Source organism: Agelaius phoeniceus, chromosome 17 (assembly GCF_051311805.1).
Source record: "Agelaius phoeniceus isolate bAgePho1 chromosome 17, bAgePho1.hap1, whole genome shotgun sequence".
Taxonomy (NCBI): domain Eukaryota; kingdom Metazoa; phylum Chordata; class Aves; order Passeriformes; family Icteridae; genus Agelaius; species Agelaius phoeniceus.
In genome coordinates, this window is record NC_135281.1 from 13,457,315 (window position 1) to 13,476,129 (window position 18,815).

The 18,815-nt window shown below is 39.2% G+C and overlaps 1 long non-coding RNA gene and 1 other non-coding gene across 3 annotated transcripts in view; both read left to right on the forward strand.

Annotated features, from left to right (window-relative positions):
• Window positions 1–4,739, forward strand: part of LOC143695418 (uncharacterized) — a 33,681-nt gene extending 28,942 nt beyond the window's left edge. The window contains exons 1-3 of one of the 2 annotated variants that reach the window (XR_013184577.1): window positions 383–488; window positions 595–788; window positions 2,411–4,739. This is a non-coding gene — a long non-coding RNA (uncharacterized LOC143695418). Of the gene's footprint in view, window positions 1–382; window positions 489–594; window positions 789–2,410 lie in introns of those variants that run through there. The other variant, XR_013184578.1, reaches the window with a different exon arrangement.
• Window positions 4,740–4,774: 35 nt separating this feature from the next.
• On the forward strand, window positions 4,775–17,168 carry LOC129127825 (uncharacterized). The gene is made up of 8 exons (XR_013184575.1): window positions 4,775–5,581; window positions 6,039–6,291; window positions 8,735–8,868; window positions 9,729–9,853; window positions 10,432–10,579; window positions 11,817–11,966; window positions 13,561–13,681; window positions 14,801–17,168. It is a non-coding gene; the product is annotated as an uncharacterized LOC129127825 (transcript).
• The last annotated feature ends 1,647 nt before the right edge of the window (window positions 17,169–18,815 follow it).

The following is an 18,815-nucleotide window of genomic DNA, read 5'->3' on the forward strand; positions in this document are numbered from 1 at the left end:
GTGCTTAGACCACTATGTACAAATGAACAGCAATCATCTTGCATTCTGCAAATAAAATTAAAACCCCCATGCACTTGCTAGCCTTTTAAGGTTCAGATATTTGCTCTAAATAGCACTAAGTACCTTTTTATTTTAGGTGAAGCATAGATGTTCTCTGCCCATAAAATCTTAAACAAAAGATGGGTATGAATGACAGATCAAGAGACTCAGTTTGTAGAGGCAGCTCTGAATGGAGTAATAACTGTGATTCACAAAATGTGTCACCCAGGTATTCTCATCTGCTTTCTAGACACTGCCTCATCTTGATGTTTAAGTTACAAGGTCTATAAAATTGACTTTGTTTCTTACAGGAGCAGAAAAGATGTACAACTAAGCCTGTTATGCTATATTTCCGTTACCAGTTCCTGATGGAGAGGCCTGGGGCTAGCTGGTTGTGGACTTTAAGTGATGTTTCGACATTGTAGCAGTGCAGAAAACTAAGATTTAAGGTATTTCTGCTGATAAATATCATGGACTACATCACCTGCTGTTCAATGAAGCGACATTAATGTACAAGTAGTTAAATACTCCCTTAAATTTTCTTGATTTCTTTAGATTTTTGAATTAAGAAGTTGATTTGGACTCCTCAGAAATTTTAATGCCCAAGAGGATTTGTTATCTGAGCTGGAAAAAAGTGCACAGGAACCCAATGCTCTTCTGAACCCAACTGCCTCCTTACTGCTGATTTTGCAAGGTTTAACCTGGACTTGCTGCACATCCACGTGGAAGCAGAATTTGAACTCCTCTGGGTTTGTACATCTCACTCACAGATTTATTAGGACAATCATTTAATAGTCTCATTCTTCAGTGATCCTATTAACTTCCAAGTTTTGGTGTCTGTTCAGCTGTGCACAAAGAGCTGTTCTCAGAACTGTTTTCCTGATTAAAGATTAACAGTGCTTTGATAAAAGAAGGAAACATGGGCATCCTTGGAGTTTGTTTCTTACATCAGCTGGGTTAAACCTTTACTATCTTTTCTCACTGTGTATCTTCTATCTGTGTTTGGCAATCAAATTCTGCACAGCTCCAGCACGTTTCCCCTAGTTTAGTCAAAACAAGAGGAAAACTTTCTGCCTTTTAAACCTTTAACTCTTCCACCTTTGCACAAACAGCAACAGAAACCTGTAATAACTAACTAAGGCAAGTTGTATTAAAAACTTTCTTTGCTATCTGTTGGATTAAAGAGTATTCTGTAAAAACAGTGGAAGTCACTGAGGTGTAGTTAAGTGTATAATCACACTAATGTCTTTTGAAATGGAATAAGTGATATGCTTCCCAATAAACATCCTTCTTCCAAACAGATCCAGGCACGCAGCCCTGCTGTTTGCCACAAGGAGCAAATTGTGTATTAGTGGATGGCAGGATTGTTTCTAAATATATCATAATGTTAGATGAAACATTTAATAGACAAATTGCAATTATGGTTAATAATTTTTAGACCACTTTCCTGACTTGTGTCTAAGCAATCAATCATCTCTGGTACTTTCAGCTCCAATAAGCTTATGCTGAATACTTCCCCTTTTATATATCCCACATCTATTAGGTCTTGGTTTTTTGTCATGCTATATAATTATAATCATTTATGGAGTATGGAGCAGGATTTTAAGAGCATAGACAATACTTGAAAGCATTAAGTCTTTTGACTTAATAGGAGTTGCTTTTGTTCTGCTGCAAGAATCACTCATATTTCCAGAAATGATGTCTCCTCCAAGATGAGCACTGGAGAGAGAGCAAAGCCTGGCTTTCCCTGTGCCTTAGGCACAACCCGAATTTAGCTGATCCTGCATGAACAGCACAGTCCAAGCACTGTGCCCTGAGACAGCTCTGCAGCTCTGCTCACCCTCCTCTTTGCATGAGAAGTGGTAATTTATAGCCTGCCTAGACACTAGTCAATCAATACCCTCCAGCATGATTTCCATCTGGCTTTGCTTTGCTCTGCTCCCATCTTCTCTCTGCTTTGGGGAATCAGCAAGGAAACAAGTAGGACTGTATGTTCTGATGTTCCTGGGTCTGAGGTCTGACTAGTTTTTTTATATGACTGCAGCAATAGGGAGCAGAGAATTGTGTTCTTTGGGGCAGGCAAGAAATCCAAGTCAGATCTAAATCCTAAGTTGATGTCTGCTAAAATGAACAGTAGCTTCCATCTCTGAACCAGAGATCTGGGGGAAAAAATAAAAAATTGATAATATTCTTCTTTCCAAGTGATCAAACTGTATATTTTCTCCTGAGAATATTCCAGGCCAGCACTGAAGCACTGACTTAATTCTGAATCTGCAAGATTCAGTTGCTTAGAACAGCATCAAAAAGAACATAACTTTTTATCTCACTCATTAGCTGATGTGCTTTCTTTTTTTTTTTTTTTTTAATTAAGGTTTCTGGTGGTCTCTGAAGAAATGCTTCATATTTGTGAAAGTGGGACACCAAAGGAACAAGGAGCACCAAAAAATACAGCAAAAAGACCTCAACCATTTAGTGACAGCTTCAAGACCTGAGCAACATTTCAGGGAGCCAGATGAATTAGAAGATTGTAAAAGTATCTCCGCTCTCTCCGAGGCAGGTGATGGCGTGAAGGAGGTTATCTGGTGCTGTCATTATTAAGAGGGGCAATATCTCACTGCAAAAGAGGTGCTGAAGGCAGTGATTGTCCCTGGGGCGGGAGGAGAGGGGAGGCGCGCGCGTTCGCAGCGCGGTGCTAAGGCGCACACACCGCTGACAGGTGCGGCGCGAACGCGACACATGCTGGGAAACAAAAGTGAGACATTGGTGGAAAGTGAAAATGGAAAACTTTCCAGATGCCAGGTGGAAAATGATATTAAAGCTGTCAAAATAAGTCACAACAAAGACTGGGTTTTCTCCTAGACTAACAGGAGTCATGTTCTGGAGAAGAATGGAGGTTTCAGCTACAAGGCAGAGTATCATAAATGGAACAATTATGAACATTGGAGGTTAAATTTGAACCTATTTGTTTTGGGATTTTATGCTTTGGTCTCTTTTTTTTTTTTCATTTTTCTTTTTCAAGTGCACTGCAGCATTCCTGATTTACTCTACAGTGTGTGGACAGGTCAAAAATGTGTAAATAAATCCCACTGTCATTGCTTCACATAGTTATCTATTCTGGGCCTAATTCCAAGCCCTGTTAAATTGATGGCAATCCTTCCATTGGCATCGGAGGACTGCAGTTTAGAACCTGTGATGGAGGTGCAAAGCATCACCAGGGAGGATGGATAAACAGCCTCTGCAGTCATCAAAAGTGAGTTTCTGAAACACAGTAAGGGAAGCAAACCTTGAACTACATTCAACGTCAAATATGCTTTATGTACTTGGTAATGGAGCTTTTTAAAAAATCAGCTCCACCTAACACACATTAAACATCTTAAATATTATAAAAGATATTATTCAGATTTAAGACTGACAATCTGAACAGATAACCCAGTATTTTACTTTAAAAAATCAGCTGCACTGTTTATACTTGGGTGGAAAACCACAGATCAGAACAAAGTTTGCTGTGTTTCCTTAGTGCAGCCAAGGAAATTTACTCTGCTGATTGAGGATTTTACTTGTCCATGTATTCACTTTCATGCACTGGTAGATTCTTATCAGTAATTTATCTGCAATTTTGTGGCTGAATTTTGTTTCTTTATGTAATGTTACTTTAGCACAAGAAAATGTGCATACATTAAATTCCTTTCGCTCCTTATGAAATACTCCTAACAAACAATAATTCATTTTGAACGTTTACCCCCCAAAGTATAATTATGACTTAAAATATAAAATACATCTCTATTCTTTCGTGATAGACTTTTCATGCGGGCTGTTGATGTGTTAGGAGGAACCAGACTCCCAGAGGAGTGGGTAGAAGCTTGATTGCAGCTAGAGATAGACAATGCAGCAGCAGCAGCAGTAACTGGAGACTGTTCACACAACACACCATAATGGCCATTATGGAGCTGTTAACCTCTGGTGTGTCAAAACCTACTCAGAAACTGGCTGAATTCGTAGATTGCTGATCCAAGTGTTCCTTTAAATTCAGCAAAAAATGAACTGAAGGGCTATTCTGCATTTGAGCTATAAATCCTTGGAAATATCGGTTAATAATGGAAATAATGACAGACCTTTACTGTAGCTGCGTGGATGGTGCTGGTATTAATAATGCAGAAGTGCAAGGCAGGACAGCTCTTAGAAGTTGATGACTGCTGAAGTGCAGAAAACCTCATTAAAACAAGCTAAAGGATGGTGTACTATTATAACAACTTTTTTCCTACAGTGCCCTTCAACTATCATAATTGCACAGTATACAGAGCAACTTGAAAAGATTTAGAAATGTGTAAGAAGTAAAATCTCTGGCCACAGTTACTGGCAGCCTAATTATGTGAATATGTTGTGTACTCTGCATCCTGTTCTTTAGTTTTGAGAGCCCGTGGATTTGTGGATGATGAATAATGTGGTGTCTAACCAAAATATCAGCACTAAATTGCTGGAATAGATATTCAGCCTCAAATAATTGCTTTGGATTTGTGCTGATTCCAAGCAGTAGAATAGTTATGACTAACCTGCAGTTGTTAAATGTAAACATCTTGTATTATTTTTCCATTTAAGATTTTACAGAACTGTGGATAGGAGTGGCTGTTGTCAAGGGTGTTTATGAGATTTTCAGTTGATGACTCTGAGGATGAGGTCTAATCACCCCACCTCATCTGAGGGTAGTGGTGTGGGCTGCTGTTTGTGCTACAGAGATTTCACAAATGCCAGTTGTACTGGATTACTTCCACAGACAAGGAAAGCCACCACTTCATCTGGGGCTTTGATTCGTGTTTGGTAATTCAGTTTAACAGGATCCAGACCACACTGGGCTGCAGTCCCTGTGCATTATACTGCACCCTGCAATGCACAGAGCTAATATTTAGAGGTAAAGCTCCAAATCTGTCGTCTGCACTGACATATAATAGAGTATTCAAAGTAAGTGGGTTTTACAGAATGTTTGATGGCTGGAAATTACTAGTCTAGAAGGGTACACAAGATTAAATGTTAAGTCACTCAAACTGTGCAAGTTTACCTCAAAGACATTTTCACAATGCCTTTGGAGAAAGAAGTATTTAAACTTGTTCTCACTGAATAACCAATCCTGGCCCAAGGTAGAGTGTAACGACGCTTATACATCGCTCCACTGCCTCTGCAAAGCCACTTGAGCCAATTTTGTACAACACTTGTGCGGCGGCAGCATCAGGCGGCCCTTCAGCGGCACTCCAGCGCCGAGCTCCCGGCTGGAGGCTTTCTGTCACAGAAACACAGCAAGTGCTTCAGATATTCCCCAAGTGGAGAAACCAATTGAGCTCAGCCCCGCGGTCTCCAGCCAAGTGGGAGCAGAAGGTTAAGGGCCTACAATTAAGGCCCAGAGATCTTCATCATCTCAGAGGGTGAGAAAACGGCAGCTGCTCCGACAGGACTCGCTCCTTGTACGGGAGCGAGGAGCACCGGGCACCTGGAGCACTGGGAGGGAAACCTCCACGGGTTCGGGGCTTTGTGTTTTGGAGGGAATTAACAGGTGAGAAGCAGCCATGTTTGAGTCTAGCTAATGCAAGAAGTATCACAACCTGGTTAACTGGTATATGACAAAGAAGGCATTACAGTTAGCCTGCAAAAGTCCTAAATTTGTTAAAAAAACAGAGCGTACTTCTCATTTCCTTTTAAAAGGACTGAAATGAAATTTTAAATATTTTCTTTAAAAAACAAAGATACATGTTTCTGTGTTCTCAGTGCTGCAATCTCAAAACGATGCTCTGATATTTTATATAAAATTTTGAAGAGGGAGGGCATAATTTTAGTAATTATTCTTACTTAATTGTAACTTACCAGTTAGGCTGCTGTATGCCAAATGCAAATTTTGTCCATCACATCTAAGACTGAAAATCAGAACGAATTAGTGGTTTGCATTTTTTTGACTGCTCAGTTGATTTGCCTTTAATTGAAAAAGTTGTAAAACATATTCTTTTTTTTAATAGATTGACAGAGATAATGATGCCATTGCATTTGAAAATAACATCCAGCAACTGAGTCCATCTGAAGAGGAGGAAGGAAAGGAAGTTTTTTCCACTGTTGGGGAAACAAAGAGTCAGAGCTGCAAAGGGGATGATGATTTGTCAGACTTTTTCAATGAAAGTAAAGAGCAGGAATATCCATCTGCATCAGGGCAAACAGTTGTAAGAAATCTCAAGAATCTAAAATTTGAGGCTTGTGCTCCACAACAGGAAAAATGTAAAAAGTTAATAATCTTTGTAGTTAATTTTTAAATAAGGCATGTTAAGTAAGATTTTGAACTGAGGTTGAAGTTTTGCATTAAATATTCACAGTGGTAATTGTTTAGATTAGGTTAAGTAACATTCTGAGGAAATTTGGAAGAAGAAATAATACCTTCAGCTCTAAGTGCTCAAAGATCTTGTTCAGGCTGATGTCATCTGCCTTGTGTTCAGGAGAGACATTTTGGATGGCATTTAGAAATTGATGGTCTTTTGAACAGAGTGTGGTATTTGAAACTTCCAGGGAGATTTCAAAGTTAATATTGTATAAGTACCTTTGAATAAACCTAGTAATTTATTTAGTGTCTTGATCCACTCATTCAGCCTCAAAATGTGCTTGTTTGAGGGTGTATGGTTGAGCTTAGAGTGGTTCCACATTGCTAGCAGAGGGTGGTGGGCACTTATCAATCAATACCTGTTAGCAAAGCCTTTCCCAAAGCCTAAATAAGAGTAACAGAAAATGGCTGATTTAAGATGTTAGAAACATAAAAGTATGTTACAGAAGTTAAGGACTGACTCAGAAGAGAACAGATAAGCATCTGTTTCCCTAGAAACTGTGTGTGTACTGTAAAAATTGGATGACATCAATGATGTTGAGTCTGTAAATGTGTGTGTTGGATCTGGAAGTTAAGGTATCTTGGCTGGGGTTCTCTGTAGATACTGCACAAATTGTTAATGTCCCCTGTTTCAGTTACAGCCTTTATAGGAAGCACATTTGAGCAGTTTTAACAAAGCTAACAATGTTCCTTTGTGTGGGCATGAATCCACAATGAACAAATGACAATAAAGTGGTTTTGTTTGCTTTTACTGAAGTGAAGTGTTATCTGCACATCTCTGTGTGGTATAAAGCAATGTATGAAATGCATTTTGGTCTCAGCATGAAAATCATTACAGAGAGCACACTTGGGAGCTGAGACAACTGTTCTGGAAAGACTCTTCAAATATGACGTATTTGCCATTTCACAGTTTCAGATCTTCTTCATAACTAAAAGTGTTGCACATTTAATCTTGACTTGTTACTCTCAAAAGAAATTCATCACTCTTGTGCCCCGAACTTTAATCTATGACTTCTCCACAGAACTGACTTTTTCCCCTCAAATTCAACCAGTGATTTTAAAGAGGCTTTCACATCATGATTTTTTTGTATGCACTTTACAGATTCAGGAGCGCCAGAAAGCTGGGAATAGCTTAACCTGCCATTTCCAAATCTTTGCATAAATTTAATTAGTGCTAATTACACAGTTGTTATCAAGAAGTTTATTGCACAGGTTGTAAGTCTTAAAGATGGTACTTAGAGAGGAAATCTCATCCTGTCTTGGTGGTGAGGGCAAGGGTAGGAGTTAGGTTTCCTGGGATTAGATTCTAAACTGTATCACCAGCAATTAACACAAATTTGGGAGCAAATCACTTAAGTCTTAATGAATCCTTTGATGTAGAAGTTCGAAGTAGTTTTACCCAGACTAGAGGGACTCTTTAGAAATTGGTACCATTTTTTGAAAAAGTAAAGTCACTATTTTGTGGCACGTACGGCGTAAATGTGAGTTTGTTCCAACAGGAGAAAAGAAAAGTTTCAACTGTTTTTACTGCACATTCACCTCAGTCAAGTTATGGAGTCTTAGGTGTCATTTGAAAACCCATTCGGATGAGAAACGTCACGCGTGTCACCCCTGCCCGAAGGCTTCCATACAGCAGCTCTGCTGCACAGCCATGTCAACACACACACAGGTACCCAAGGCTCGAAAACACTGTGTTACATACTGGCTTCAAAACTGAATGAGCAGGCAAGTGGCTCTGCCTTAGAGCTGTGTTCTGTGATCATTTTGTGCTCAGAAATTCCTCTGATTATCTGTGGCGTTGTGCACTGAAAAGACACGGTCTGTAGTTAGGAACTCTGTGTGTGTGTTTATTTTTTAAGTACCATTGTAACGATTCTTGTCAGCTGAACAGTGGCTTCAGCTGTGCTTCATTCCTACATGCAGAATAGAATTTCCTGTGATGTTTTCATTTAGCTATATAAACATATGAAGCAAAGTGATAAATTGTGTTTACAATAAACTTTCTGTGTACACATATATGGAAGAAATTCTCTACTGGGAGGGTCGTGAGGCACTGGCACAGGCTGCCCAGAGAAGCTGTGGCTTCCCCATCCCTGGAAGTGTCCAAGGCCAGGTTGACCCAGGCTTGGAGCAGCCTGGCACAGTGGAAGGTGTCCCTGCCCATGGCAGGGGGTAGAACAAAATGAGCTTTAAGGTCCCTTCCAACCCAAATCATTCCATGATTTATTGTATGTAAAAAATCAGAAAATCGGAAACGGTTTTATTAAAAGATTTTGCATGCTGATGTAAGGCAGACAAATCACATTGCTGTGGTGCTGAATAAAAGTCTCACATGTATTGTTGCAGGGAACAAACCCCATAAATGCAGTGAGTGTGACACAGCCTTTGTGACCCAAGGGGAACTTGCAGGACACAGGAGGTACAAGCACACTTTGGAGAAGCCTTTCAAGTGCACAATATGTGAATACTCCCATGTAGAAGTAAGTACAGCCTTACTGAATCTTTTGGGAGGGTGTGAAGGTTTTCACATGCCAGGAATTTAATGTACATACAATTTTTGCCCAGATTTTTTAACCATGAGAAGTCCAGGCTCTGCTGATGGCCTTGGACACACTGATGGATTGTGTTTATCTGTTATGGTGCTGCAGTGTTACTGCAAGGTGGCTGATGGCTACAACTTTGTGGCACCATGCATTTATCATTACATTTCATTTCATTACATTTCATTTCATTACACTGCATTACATTTCATTTGTGTGCACATCTTTTCAACCCCATCATCCTGCAAAAAAAGGAACAAGTAACCTGAGTTCGTGGAACCCTTATTTGTCCATGTAGTATTTGCAAATGTGTTGCTCCAAATTAATATTCATACAATTATTTAGTTTAAGAACTAGTTGCATTATAAGAGCTTTTTCTCTTTTTTTAATGCTAAAATTGGTGCTAGACAATGTGTTTGTGTGATTTTGGTCCTACAAAAGCATTTTTGGTCCTCATTTCCACTACATTCCATGTACTGTAGGACAATACTAGCTAATGTCTAAAAGGAAGTTCATGTATTGTGTTTATATATTTGATGATGTATGGGTTTTTTGCAGTTCTAGAATTTTCTTCATTAGGAATAAAATACCTTAGAGTCTGCTTAAGGGTGCACTGAATCACTGTCACAGTTTAGTGGATGTTCAATATCTGAATTTGTGCTGTGTCCAGATCTAAAGCTGTAAGCAATCCTGAACTTTATTCCATGCACCTTATCTTAATAATTAGATTTTTGATGGCTTGCATCTTTAAAAAGCCTGACAGCTGATACTAAATTACCCTCTTCTTTCCCTTGTTTCAGTAAGGAGCTATTCAGCATTCGCTGCTGTTACAGAACCCACATTCTTGTAACTTTACCTGAATGAAGAAAGCTGAAAGAGCTCTCCAGCACTGCCATGCAGATTATTTGACTTTTGTGTATCAAAGGTTGGGAGTTATGTTTAATTTTATTTAAATGAATAGTAGTGTAGATTTGAAGGAATCTAGCAGTGAATTCATTAATAGTGTTCATAAATGGAGGAACTGAACATTTGATAACTCCTAATCACATACCTACAATATTTATGTAGAACATATCAGAAAAAACAGCATAAAAAAGTAGAATTGAATTAAACTTTGTGACTAAGGTGCTTCATTGGGACTTGAAGGTGAATAGACTCTGGATAATGAGTTTGGTCTTTCATTTATTTTCCTGAGTGTTTTCAAAGAATTTTATGCTTGGTATATCCAAGTAGCCTGACAGTAGTAGATATCCTCTTTTTAAAACTTTATCTTTTTTGTTCTTATTATAAAATTTGCCATTTTTCTAATGAGGGCACTAAATATGAAAGTAAGATAATATGAGGAAAGAGTGCAGAAATGTCCTAAAGCCACAACAGGCTGATTGTGCAGGGGAAACCACGGATGTGAGAGCGCTAATTCTGGGATGAATACAAAGTTTAAAATTGCAGTAGGTGCAGCATGTCAAATTGCTTATATTTTAATTAAATGTATCTCTAATGTAGATGTTGCTTTAGGCAATCTCTCATTTCTGTCCGAGGCCAGCAGGATGAGACCCCGCGTTCGCTCGCACACGGGAGAGCGGCCCTACCCTGCCCCTGTGCAGCAGCAAAGATGCCTACGAGCTGAGAGGGCTCATGCTAACTCACACAGGTGGGATTCTGGGCTAGTGATCGAGTCCAGGGCCTCCACTCCTTAATATTTATAGAGCAATCTTAATTCAGGCTCAAAATTGGCCCTTTTTGAATTTGCGATTTGGAGTAAAAACATGTTCTCTTTCAGTGTTCTGGATTTGGCAGTTGGAAGCCCAGTAGTTAGTCTTGCTGCTCCTCCTAAACTTCTTCTCTATTAGAGAAAGATTTCATTTTCTGTGGATCAAGTCGTCACTTTTATTTCTCAATTAGTTGATTTTACATGGAGAGGTATCTATGAGAGATTTTTAACTATGTGTTCAGAACATGCATATTGTTGAGACCCCAGATTGCCAGCAACTAATTTGGTCAACAAAGAATTAAATTGCTTTAATATTGGAAGCAGTGTGTTCTTGTCACAGCTCTGCAACATGCAAGTCATCTCAGGGGCAGTGGGTATCAATCCTGTACTTCAGGGTTTAACTTGGCTCAATTATGATATGTAATTTGTGCTCTGATTAATGTTTTAGGTTGAATCAGAGTGTGACAGCGTGGTTTGAATCAAATTTTCCAAATATCCCCACTTGTCACGCATTGCTTCATATCTTGAGACAGTTTGGTGCAATTAAACTGAATTATTTTTTATGAGAGTCAACCACAAGAGTCCAACTGGAAGAGTTCAAGAGTGTTACCCACTCCTGGCAGGGGCTTCTTCCACAGAACCAGTCTGGAGCTGGTTCAAAGCTGTGCCAGTTGCCAGTGTTGATGTAATTTTTAATGGTACTCACACCTGATGTGGCTTTTTGGAGAGGAAAGGCAAGAAAATAATTTCCTAGTTTCCCTTCCCACCATTATCAATGGCTGGTGGTGTGTCACTCTTATCATGATGTTTTACTGCTGTTGAATTTCTCTCCTTGCATATTTGAAGATAATTCTGCATTTTTGTACATGAAGTATTCAAGGAAGAATAGCTGACAATTTAAAATAGTTCCTAATTCCTAGTTTAGAATTATATGAAAGGCTTTATGCTTCAACAGTTTGACTTGTGGACTCAGAAAACCAAGATTTTGTGTTGCAATCAGTTACATAAACTTCTGGAGACTTGTTTGGCCTTTTGTGCACTGTCAACTAATATTAACTTTTGGTTGATCTGGAGACTGTTGCCGTTAGGACATGAATGTTGAATTCTGTGGGAATTTGAATTTATATTAAATAAGTAGAGTTTCTAAGTGTATCTTATTTTAATTTCTTTTTAATAGGTGAAAAACGCTATGAATGTTATGTTTGCCAGGCCAGATTCACTCAGAGTGGTACCATGAAAATCCATGTGTTACAGAAACGTGGAGAAAATATGCCAAAACACCAATGTCCACATTGTAATACTTTCCTTTCTCGAAAAAGTGATTTGGGTGAGTCTAAAGGAAAACACTGACAACATAATGTAGAGATAAGTAGAGGTGAAATCTCTAATTTTCACAAAATTTCACCAAATATGTTATAGCTGATTTCATATTATCACACAATATTTTAAGTAAAATGTATTTGTAAAATTTACAGGTAAATTCCTCCTGCAAGGAGATGTGGTGACATCTTGTGGTTGATGTTTTAATTTTTGTTCAAAATGCAACGTAGCAAATATTTCGCTTTTTCTGTTTTATTATTTGCTTTATACCTGTGGCACTGTGACCCTCTGATTTTTCAGAATAAGTGTTGGTGGCAGTAGAGCTGACCAGTAAGAAAAAAACCTATATATAATTTTAAGTTTCCAGAAGTACATGAAAATTCTGTGTTAAAACTGGATTTTTTGAAGTATTTGATTTGTTAAATGATTTCCACTGAAATCAGTAAGATTCAGGTTTACATCTGCTTGATTTCTTTGGGAAGGTACATCTTGCTGCAGCTTTTGTTTAATCTTAAACTTATTTGTCTATTTTACCCCACTGCCGAGGGCATGGAAGGTTCTTTGGCGTTTTCCTCTACAAGATTTGCATTACTCAGGGCAATACACAACCCAGCTCCTGTTCAAAACTCTGAAAATAAAAACCATGCCATTAAAACGAGTTGTTTGGAACAATTGTCCAGGTGTCCAGCTGAGGAATCTGCATGGAAGGGGCAGTGAAGTGCAGGGGCTGAGAGCTTTCCACACCTTCCTGCAGCACAGGAGGGCTCACAGGAGTGAGAGCAGCTTCAGGTGTGCTCAGGGCAGCTGCACATCCAGCCAGGGATTTATTTCAGTTCCTGGGCAAATACTGCTCGCTCTGGTGGTGGTCTTGACACACGCACAGAGTTTGGGGTTAAAGTTAGCTTAAAAAAATAAAAACTTTTGTGACTGCAGTCCAACTAAAATAGGGTAGTGGTTCTTATTTCTGGGGTAAATCTTTCACAAATTGAAATTGATATGCTGGAAGGACGAGTCTGTCTTCTTGATAAATCTTTTGTATGTGGACTGCTTGGAAGTATAAAGTCAGAGCAGTCACTTTCAGGGATGTTGTGATAAAGAACAAAATGTAGCATTTGAGCCTGAAATGTGATTTTCAGTGGTGATGCAGAATAAATTCAGTCTGAACTGAAAAATTTATTTTAAAGAGTACTTTTAGGATAGCTAGAACCTGTTCAGCAAGGAAAGTAAGAAATTATTATTCACTTCAAAACCATATGCAATGAGAACATATTCTCATTTTGGCTTAACTGTGCACACTTTAAAGTAAATGTGACCCTTTTTCCACATACAGATTTTACATTTTACAGATTTACTTTATTGCTTCTCCAGGAAGCAGAAAATGATTTATTTTATACCCACCAAATGGCAATGTTCTTTTAAAGCAGAATTTTAATATATATTCTGGAAAATCTTCAGGAGTTTTATGGAAGTTGTTAACTAAGTCAGTCTTCCACTTAGTGTTCCAGAATTTGTCTGTCAGAACTATATTTGCTTTGTGTCTGTTAAATTGCTTACACAGATTAAGAATTGATTGATATATTTGTTCTTCATTATGCTAACAGACTAATATGTGTAAGCATGCTGAAAATCTTGGATTGGTGAAGGCAAAAACTGCTACACCCAGAAAAGGAAGCAAAAGCAAAAATAAAATCCATGAGAACCTGAAGCGTGCTAAGCCAGAAGGTAATCAGTGACTAAGTTAGGATTTAATCATGTAAATTAGAATCAAGACTAAAAGGCTAAGGCATTGAATCTTCCCTGCTGCTTAATTGCTGTTTTACAGTGAAGCTAATAATGGAAGAATACTTGAGAATAGGCTTTATTGTGTGTCAGAAATTCTTGTCATGTGAGTTGGGTCTCTGTACAGGCACCATCCTGGGCTGTTCCCTGCTCCCAACCTCCCTCTTTAGCAATGCTTTCAGATGATCTTTGTGGAGCAAGAGACAAGAATGGAGATGCACCTTAGGCCTAGGTGTCCCTAAAGCTCACCCTTTGTATCAGATTGTATCTGCACTGAGAGAAAATTTGATGTGGTGAGAGGAAGAAACGTTGGAGCTTTTCTGAATCTAATGAATATATATCAGCAGCTGAGTTTACATTAGCATTGACACTTCTGTTTTCACTGGTGAGGCTGTAATGCTATGGTTAGAGAGAAGTGTTACAGCTGCAGTGTTTATGTTTTTGCAGTAATTAGATTTTGCTGCTTATTAATGTTTTCCTACATGCAAACAATTTCTTTTTGATATCTTGTAAATACCTTCATCTGAAAGCTTGATTTTCTAGGGCTGTGATAATGTATCTTCAGATGTTGTTCATGCAAATATTCAGTTCATTAATTGACTCACACAAAACCTAGAAATTTCTGTGCTGTTCCAGAAGGTTTTTCCCCCAAACTGACATTTGCAAGTATTTATATATCACTGTCCACTTGTACAACTTGAAGGGGCCTGTGGGACCCTCAGTGTGGCTTTGCAGATGATGACTTGTGAGACTGGGGCTGTCAGTGATTTGCTGTTGCTAATACTTAAAAAGAAAAGACATGCCTATGATAATTAAATTTCCAGTTAAAAAATGCTTAGTTTTCCTCTGATGAGAATACCAAACTCAGTAACACGGCTTGTAATGTAATATTCAACAGAAGATAAATTCATTCCCCAAGTAAAGTGCAAGATAAAAGATGTGCTTTAGTTACATATTGGCAGCATTTTCTCCACTAAATTAAATTGCATACTTGTTAAATTTATTGAAATATTTACTTGTCTTTCTGGTTAATCATCACAATATTTAATTTTTTTTTCAAAGTTGCCCTGAAATTATTCCCAGATGACTCTACTGTGAAAAATGAACATTGTGCCAGTGAGATTGTTCCTGTTTTAGATGGGACAGAAACAGCAACTCCAAGGGAACACAGAGCAGAAGCAACTCATGGAATGGATCCTCGGCATGATGGACAAATAATGCACAAGCAGACTGGTCATCCTTGTTCTCAGCAGCTGGAACTCAAAGTGTGGAACTACCTCCAGTCAGAAAGGTGGAAAAGATGCTGGTTGGAAGCTGTTGAAGCCCTTCTGTGCTCATGTTTCTTCCTGCTGCAGTTTCTACTGTGTGACCTAAATACCATTGCAAATTGTGAAAGTTAGAGGCAACTTTCACCTGGTTTATTACATACAGGTAATAACAGAATGGCAAAAATCAGCTAATTTCAGGGTTATTTATTAAATAATAGATTGGGTGTTTCCCCTTACATTTGTTTTTTTCCAGGTTTACTCACAGAATTGCAGACTGATCTGAGGCAAGTTTATCCCTCAGTATCACTGAATTTCAGTGCTTATACTTTGCTGAGGTAAGCACATGAAAGGCAATGATTTTTTAGTACAAGGTACATTTACTAAATCTCCTTTCTGCAAACACTTTAGTTTCTAATCGAATTCATGATGCAATAGAATGCATGGCACAATTTTGTGGGGAAGCACCATTTTTTATGCCTCATACTTGCTGGTCATTAGAAACTAATCTTTTGTCTGAGTTTTTCTCAGCTCACTTAGCTGGGGAAACAGAACTGCATGGCCAAAATGAGGCAGGAGCAGGGTGGCAGAGAAGTGTGGAAGACCCCATATTCTGGGAATGTGAAACCTTCTGTGACCTTAAGCTGACTCTTTTTTGAGTGCAGGTGGGATCTGTTTTCTTTTACCAGCCTTGCAAGTGTTCCCATATAAGTTCTTGATCTTCCATTTAGCACCAGATCCACTCCACACCCAATTAATTAGATCTTCAATAAAGCACAACTGTGTTATTTAGGAAAGTTCATGTTTATAGTACACTTAAAAATCAGAAAATAATTTAACTGTCAAATACGATTCTCTGACTTTCCTTAGGTTATAGGGACTACTGGGTTTAACTCTTAATAATTACTAGAGTCATTACAGTAAGTACAATTAATTTTTATGATTCACTACAATGATCACAATTGCCATTTATGCACTGTTCACACATTTTTTTGTCATTTATAATTAATACTTGGAAGCCTCATAAAATCTTAAATACTTTTTAAATATTCATTTTTAATGCTGCTATTCTTATGTTACATTTCATTATAAATAAGCACCAGCATAACTAACAAATATTAATAATATTAGGTCATGTAACAACTGAATTTAATTGGAATGCCAAACCCTCATCCCAATTTCAAGATGAACATCTGTGTTGAACTTCATTATGGTGTGGGATTTGACCAGTATGAGATGGTTTGGGTTGGGAGGTTGGGCAGGCTGTGGTTGCAGGTTCTGCTGATGTGGGCAGGGACAGAGGATTCCTGTGCTGTGCACCCAGGTGAGCTGCAGGCTCACTGCAACTTTTAACTTTTTTCACTTTGAAAAGTGAAACAATGAAACTTTAAGTTTTTGCCAGTTAGTTTATTAACACAGCACCTTTATCCTGTACTTAGTGACATGTCTACATGCCTGTTCTAGGGTAAATTCTTTAATTCAGCAGCTGTTCTGTGACCCAGAGCAGTGCCAGGAGCTTTGTCCCCAGTATCTCTGTGCTCAGTGAGCAGATAAGGGATGATGTTGGGATTAGCAGGAGATAATTGCAGTTTTAAATAAATAATCCCATTTATAGAGACCACACCAAAGGCCTCACCAAGACCTTCATCAATCACCTCAGTCAAACACATGAACAGGAATTGCCACTTTGGTAACAGAAACCTCCTTCGGTTTTGTAGCAAACCCTGAAAAGTCAGAGGGCTTGAATTCATTGAGATTCCTTATTGATTCTGTCCCTCCATTACAGATCTGTTACTTCAGTGTTCATAAAGTTTCATATTGATTGCTCTGTGTCTGCTTTCATGCTGGTAACATTTCAGGAAGTTCATTTGTTCTTACAAGCGACAGGACTTAAGAATACTTTTGTTCATTATAATTGCTTAAATAATATTGTTAACTTTATTCTTGTTGAGCTGTTTCCATTTGTGTTATAAATTCTAAGCAGCAGATTGCTTGGTTAAAATTAATTTTAGAAGTTGTTTAAATTCCTTGATCAATTTGCTGAATATATATTGTTCATTTGAATTGTTAATAACAAAGCTGACTCATTCTGTGCTGACATCTAAAAATCAGACTACATAGAGTGGAATGTGAATGTAGTAATAAAAGATATTTTTATCTCTGAACTTTCAAATTATTATTTCAGTAGTTAGAAGCTATGAATGTGTCATTTTGGAAATCAAGAAAGAATGCTTTGACCTCCTCAGGAGCCATTCCTGGTGGCCTTATGCTTTTTAACAGAAGTGATTGTTCTTCATGATTAAGAGTTTGCATAACTATGCAAATGCAAATATTTGCATCACTATTCTGATTTATATTTTACAAAGATAATTTGATTTCATTTTATTATATATTTTGGACTGGTAGATATGTATTAATATCTTTTACAGCAATGCATATTCTCAACAGATGCCAAATTTAAAATATTTTAATTTACTAATTGTGGAGCTGTTGTTAAATACACAGGAATTATTCATGTCTGAAACAGATAATACTGGAGTGTTCTGTAACATTATGTAACAGTGTTCTGAGATAATTCAATTATTTGGGAAAGAACAGGAAACTTGCATTCTGAGTTTCTTCTGCAAGCTGAAATTGTCTATGCTTTAAATAGTTAATGTGTGAGGAAATACAGTTTTGCACAGACCCAGCAGATAAAATGCAGAGAAAGAGTAAAACCAGGCCTTTGGATACATTTTTTACAATTTAGGCTCTGTAATAAAACAGACGTGACACAGGAGTAGCTTCAATGACACCAAAATGTGAGGTGACCTTGTGGAAGTGATGTGTCAATTAGAATGAGCTGCATCCTGAAATTTGGAAGAATTGACCTCAAAAGAATCCTGGACAAAAGAAGACGGAGCCAAGACTGGAAGTCGGCTCTGGTGCTCCTGCAGGAGCTCCTGCCAGAGCTCAGGGGCAGTGCTGGTTTGGGATCAGCCATTCCTGGCCGCGCTCATTCCCGGTGGGGATCTGGGATCGGTCATTCCTGGCTATGGTCACTCCTGGGTCCTGGGCTGGTCATTCCTGGCTGTGGTCATTCCTGGTGTTGGATGTGGAATCGGTCATTCCTGGCCATGGTGACTCCCGGTGTGGATCTGACAGTGGTCATTCCCGGCCGTGGTCACTCCTGGGTCCGGGATCAGTCATTCCCGGCTGCGGTCACTCCCAGTGTTGGATCTGGTCTCAGTCATTCCCGGTGTTGGATCTGGTCTCGGTCAATCCTGGCCGTGGTCATTCTCGGTGTTGGATCTGGTCTCGGTCATTCTTGGTGTTGGATCTGGTCTCGGTCAATCCTGGCCGTGGTCACTCCAGGGTCCGGGATCGGTCATTCCCGGCCGTGGTCATTCAAGGTGTTGGATCTGGTCTCGGTCATTCCCGGTGTTGGATCTGGTCTCGGTCATTCCCGGCCGTGGTCATTCCCGGTGTTGGATCTGGTCTCGGTCACTCCCGCTGTTGGATCTGGTCTCGGTCACTCCCGGTGTTGGATCTGGTCTCGGTCATTCCCGGTGCTGGATCTGGTCTCGGTCATTCTCGGTGTTGGATCTGGTCTCGGTCACTCCCGGTGTTGGATCTGGTCTCGGTCATTCCCGGTGTTGGATCTGGGATCGGTCATTCCTGGCCGCGGTCATTCCCGGCGCTGCCCGCAGGTGGCAGCACGGGGCCGCGGGAGCTCCGGGGGAGCCGCTCCCAGGTTCTGGAATTGCTGCCTCAGTTTCCCTCGGCCCTTCCCTCCATCGCTTTGGCCGTGTCCAGGCGATACAAAAAGAGCT